This window comes from Rattus norvegicus, chromosome X (genome assembly GCF_036323735.1).
Source record: "Rattus norvegicus strain BN/NHsdMcwi chromosome X, GRCr8, whole genome shotgun sequence".
NCBI lineage: Eukaryota > Metazoa > Chordata > Mammalia > Rodentia > Muridae > Rattus > Rattus norvegicus.
Window position 1 is genome coordinate 54,304,144 of NC_086039.1, and position 5,946 is coordinate 54,310,089.

Here is a 5,946-nt window from a genome sequence, read left to right on the forward strand (position 1 = left end):
CTGAGAATGGGGACCCCCGTTGTAGGAATTAGAGAAAGGATTGAAAGAGGTGAAGGGGCTTGCCACCTTCATAAGAACAACAATACCAACCAACCAGAGCTCTCAGGGACTAAACCACTAGCAGAGACTATACATGGACAGACCCATGGCTCAAGCTGCACATGTAGCAGAGGATGGCCTTGTTGGGCACCAAGGAAGGAGAAGTCCTTGGTCCTGCCAAGGTTGGACCCCCAGTGTAAGGGAATGTCGGGAGGGGGTGGTGGGAGGGGACGGGGTGGATGGGGAGGGGAACACCCTTATAGAAGAAGGGGAAGTTTATGGGATAGGGGGCTTATGGACAGGAAACAAGGAAAGGGAATAACATTTCATATGTAAATAAAAAATACCAAAAAATGAGTTAAGGAAGAATTTAATTTTTTACCATAGCTACATAGTCAAACTTTATTGCTGAAGACACAACACATTATGATTGAACGTTCTTCCCCATCGACCAGGTTTTCTATGTCTGAAGTGCTATTCATGCTTCTGGGGGCAGTGGGGGATATAAGTCCCTGAATAATACAGTACTTTGTTTATTGCCTTGTTTGTTTCTTGACTAGTTTTGTTTATTGCTTTGTTTGTTCCTTGACCTAGAACTGACCTTATCATTTGCATGTACTTAGAATGTTATAAAAATCAGACTAGAGAAAAATAAACTTGCTTCAGCCTCAGCACTGGCTGGAGTCACATTATAATGTCTAATTGTCTTTTTCTTTTTAGTCCTCGTTCCCTCCCTTAGACACTCTTTGGGTGAATGAGATGGCTTGGTTTACCTTTGGAGCTCAAGTTCGAGCAGTACAGTGATGGACAACACAGGAAAGGATGGATCAGTGAGGAATAAACCCTGCAGAAAGGGAAAAGGTAATATTCTGCTTTCTTTGGGATTGTGAGTGTTGATGGCAGAAACATGGTGAACATAATGGAATTCCCCAAAGGCGTATCATCACCAGCATGTTAACACAGTATATTGACTGAATTGTGAACTTTGTGGGGAAGTTGTAAAAGATTCATCCCACTAGAAAAATGTTTATTCTTTCAAATGGACAAGGACAACATGGAACCATTCAATTGATAGAGCCACTAGACAAGAAATCTCTAGAATCATAGAAGTAGTGGGAAAAACCACACCCAAGGCAACCACACTATGTGCACCTTATATCCTGTTTAAGGAAGATTGTAATCACTTTGATCTTGAACTTTAAAATGAAGCTGTGTAAATTATCAATGAGTTTCCTCAGTTTTTTCCTTTAGGGCTTATAGAACATGAATGAGCTTCTTGAATTTCCTAAGATTGCCAGTGAGCTACATTGATGACTATTAAAGGAGACACCTTCAGTTTAAGGAAGAGACTCCTATAATTTCCAATATTTAATTTTCTCTTTTTAAATATATTTTCTTATAAATCTGGTATGACAGTTTACAAATAGTCTTCTCATATTTTTTAAATTGATTGCCTCTCTGTCTATTTATATATGGTCTGAATAATAAAAGTCAGACTATCAAAAAAGGAACAAGGTAATGGTAGAAAGTTTTTTATATGTGTTTAGAGTTATGTTAAAATCTAGAGGAGTGAAGATAATTCTCATAGATACTTTTAGTCTTTAGACTCTGATTAGAGATAATTTAAACACTAGAAATGAGTGGGAGAATGGGTTTCAGAGAAGCAGTCCTCTTCTGTGCCAGGGATGCTTTGGTGAAAGCGAAGGAAAATGAACATGAGCTATTGTAGAGCTCTCCTAGGGACAGGCAGAGGTCAGGAGATGTCGTGCTTCCTCTCTGGGTCCTACTGGAGGAATGTTTTGTTCTGGTTCTGGGTTTCTTAGGTAAAATATCTGGGTTCCTTTGGGAAATCTAGTTTTCTTCTCTCTCTCTGTCAATTTATTGTCTACCTTGATGTGCCAATCTGTCCATGTCTGTCAATTTATGACTGTGTTTTTGTTTCATTGTATAATTGTTTCTTTCTCTGTATTTTGTACTCAAAAGAAAAAAAAATGGTTAAAACTTTATCTGCTAGTCATTCACTCCTTGATTTAGTTTTAAATCATTTTTTAAAAAAGTCTGAATTGACAGAGCAATAGTCATAAAAACTGTATGGTATTGGTACAGAGAAAGGCAGATAGTTCAGTGGAACAGAATTGAAGACCCAGAAATTAACCCACACACCTATAGTCACTTGATCTTGGACAAAGGAGCTAAAACATCCAATGGAAGAAAGACAGCATTTTCAGCAAATGATGCTGGTTCACCTGGAGGTCAACATGTAGAAGAATGCAAATTGATCCATTTTCATCACTGTGTACAAAGCTTAAGTCCAAGTGGATCAAGGACCTCCACACCAAACCAGATACACTCAAAATAATAGAAGAAAATGTGGGGAAGAGTCTCAAGACATGGACACTGAGGAAAATGTCCTGAGAAAAACACCAATGGCTTATGCTCTAAGATCAAGAATTGACAAATGGGACCTCATAAAACTGCAAAGCTTTTGTAAAGCAAAAGACACTGTCATTAGGGCAAAACAGCAACTAACAGATTGACTTTTACCAATCCTACATCTGATAGAGGGCTAATATCCAAAATATACAAAGAACTCAAGAAGTTAGACTCCAGAGAGCCAAATAACCCTATTAAAAATGGGGTACAGAGCTAAACAAACATTCTCAACTGAGGATTGTCAAATGGCCAAAAGCACCTAAAGAAATGGTCAACATCCTTAGTCATCAGGGAAATAAATGCAAATCAAAACAACCCTGAGATATCACCTCACACAAGTCAGAATGGCTAAGATCAAAAACTGAGGTGAGAGCAGATGCTGGCGAGGATGTGGAGAAAGAGGAACACTCCTCCATTGTTGGTGGGATTGCAAACTGATACAACCACTGTGGAAATCAGTCTGGAAGTTCCTCAGAAAATTAGACATTGAACTGCCTGAGGACCCAGCTATACCTCTCTTGGGCATATACCCAAAAGATCCTCTAACACGCAACAAAGACACATGCTCCACTATGTTCATAGCAGCCTTATTTATAATATCCAGAAGGTGGAAAGAACCCAGATGCCCTTCAACAGAGGAATGGATTAAAAAAATGTGGTACATCTACACAATGGAATACTACTCAGCTATCAAAAACAGTGACTTCATGACATTCATAGGCAAATGGAATGAACTAGAAAATATCATCCTGAGTGAGGTTACTCAGTCACAGAAAAACACACTTGGTATGCACTCATTGATACGTGGATATTAGCCAAAATCCTCGAATTACCCAAGATGCAATCCATAGACCACAGGAAACTCAAGAAGAAGGATGACCAAAATGTGTATGCTCCCACACACCTATGGGCACTTGATTCTTGACAAAGGAGCCAAAACCATCAAATGGAAAAAAGATAGCATTTTCAGCAAATGGTGCTGGTTCAACTGGATGTCAACATGTAGAAGAGTGCAGATCGATCCATGCTTATCACCCTGTACAAAGCTTAATTCGATTCCCCCTGAAGTCCTTTTATTGTTGAGGATAGCTTTAGCTATCCTGGGTTTTTTGTTATTCCAGATGAATTTGCAAATTGTTCTGTCTAACTCTTTGAAGAATTGGATTGGTATTTTGATGGGGATTGCATTGAATCTGTAGATTGCTTTTGGTAAAATGGCCATTTTTACTATATTAATCCTGCCAATCCATGAGCATGGGAGATCTTTCCATCTTCTGAGGTCTTCTTCAATTTCTTTCCTCAGTGTCTTGAAGTTCTTATTGTACAGATCTTTTACTTGCTTGGTTAAAGTCACACCGAGGTACTTTATATTATTTGGGTCTATTATGAAGGGTGTCGTTTCCCTAATTTCTTTCTCGGCTTGTTTCTCTTTTGTATAGAGGAAGGCAACTGATTTATTTGAGTTAATTTTATACCCAGCCACTTTGCTGAAGTTGTTTATCAGCTTTAGTAGTTCTCTGGTGGAACTTTTGGGATCACTTAAATATACTATCATGTCATCTGCAAATAGTGATATTTTGACCTCTTCTTTTCCGATCTGTATCCCCTTGATCTCCTTTTGTTGTCTGATTGCTCTGGCTAGAACTTCAAGAACTATATTGAATAAGTAGGGAGAGAGTGGGCAGCCTTGTCTAGTCCCTGATTTTAGTGGGATTGCTTCAAGTTTCTCTCCATTTAGTTTAATGTTAGCAACTGGTTTGCTGTATATGGCTTTTACTATGTTTAGGTATGGGCCTTGAATTCCTATTCTTTCCAGGACTTTTATCATGAAGGGGTGTTGAATTTTGTCAAATGCTTTCTCAGCATCTAATGAAATGATCATGTGGTTTTGTTCTTTCAGTTTGTTTATATAATGGATCATGTTGATGGTTTTCTGTATATTAAACCATCCCTGCATGCCTGGGATGAAGCCTACTTGATCCTGGTGGATGATTGTTTTGATGTGCTCTTGAATTCGGTTTGCCAGAATTTTATTGAGTATTTTTGCGTCGATATTCATAAGGGAAATTGGTCTGAAGTTCTCTTTCTTTGTTGTGTCTTTGTTTGGTTTAGGTATAAGAGTAATTGTGGCTTCGTACAAGGAATTCGGTAGGGCTCCATCTGTTTCAATTTTGTGGAATAGTTTGGATAATATTGGTATGAGGTCTTCTATGAAGGTTTGATAGAATTCTGCACTAAACCCGTCTGGACCTGGGCTCTTTTTGGTTGGGAGACCTTTAATGACTGCTTCTATTTCCTTAGGAGTTATGGGGTTGTTTAACTGGTTTATCTGTTCCTGACTTCGATACCTGGTATCTGTCTAGGAAATTGTCCATTTCCTGAAGATTTTCAAATTTTGTTGAATATAGGTTTTTATAGTAAGATCTGATGATTTTTTGAATTTCCTCTGAATCTGTAGTTATGTCTCCCTTTTCATTTCTGATTTTGTTAATTTGGACGCACTCTCTGTGTCCTCTCGTTAGTCTGGCTAAGGGTTTATCTATCTTGTTGATTTTCTCAAAGAACCAACTTTTGGTTCTGTTGATTCTTTCTATGGTCCTTTTTGTTTCTACTTGGTTGATTTCAGCTCTGAGTTTGATTATTTCCTGCCTTCTACTCCTCCTGGGTGTATTTGCTTCTTTTTGTTCTAGAGCTTTTAGGTGTGCTGTCAAGCTGCTGACATATGCTCTTTCCTGTTTCTTTCTGCAGGCACTCAGCGCTATGAGTTTTCCTCTTAGCACAGCTTTCATTGTGTCCCATAAGTTTGAGTATGTTGTATCTTCATTTTCATTAAATTCTAAAAAGTTTTTAATTTCTTTCTTTATTTCTTCCTTGACCAGGTTATCATTGAGTAGAGCATTGTTCAATTTCCACGTATATGTGGGCATTCTTCCCTTAGTGTTATTGAAGACCAGTTTTAGGCCGTGGTGGTCCGATAGCACACATGGGATTATTTCTATCTTTCTGTACCTGTTGAGGCCCGTTTTTTGACCAATTATATGATCAATTTTGGAGAAAGTACCATGAGGAGCTGAGAAGAAGGTATATCCTTTTGCTTTAGGATAGAATGTTCTATAAATATCCGTTAAGTCCATTTGGCTCATGACTTCTCTTAGTCTGTCGACATCACTGTTTAATTTCTGTTTCCATGATCTGTCCATTGATGAGAGTGGGGTGTTGAAATCTCCCACTATTACTGTGTGAGGTGCAATGTGTGTTTTGAGCTTTAGTAAGGTTTCTTTTACGTATGTAGGTGCCCTTGTATTTGGGGAATACATATTTAGGATTGAGAGTTCATCTTGGTGGATTTTTCCTTTGATGAATATGAAGTGTCCTTCCTTACCTTTTTTGATGACTTTTAATTGAAAATTAATTTTTTTTGATATTAGAATGGCTACTCCAGCTTGCTTCTTCTGACCATTTGCTTGGAAAGTT

At 38.2% G+C, this 5,946-nt stretch overlaps 1 pseudogene; it reads left to right on the top strand.

Annotated features, from left to right (window-relative positions):
- Positions 1-842: 842 nt before the first annotated feature.
- Positions 843-1,357, top strand: Rpa3-ps2 (replication protein A3, pseudogene 2; annotated as a pseudogene).
- The last annotated feature ends 4,589 nt before the right edge of the window (positions 1,358-5,946 follow it).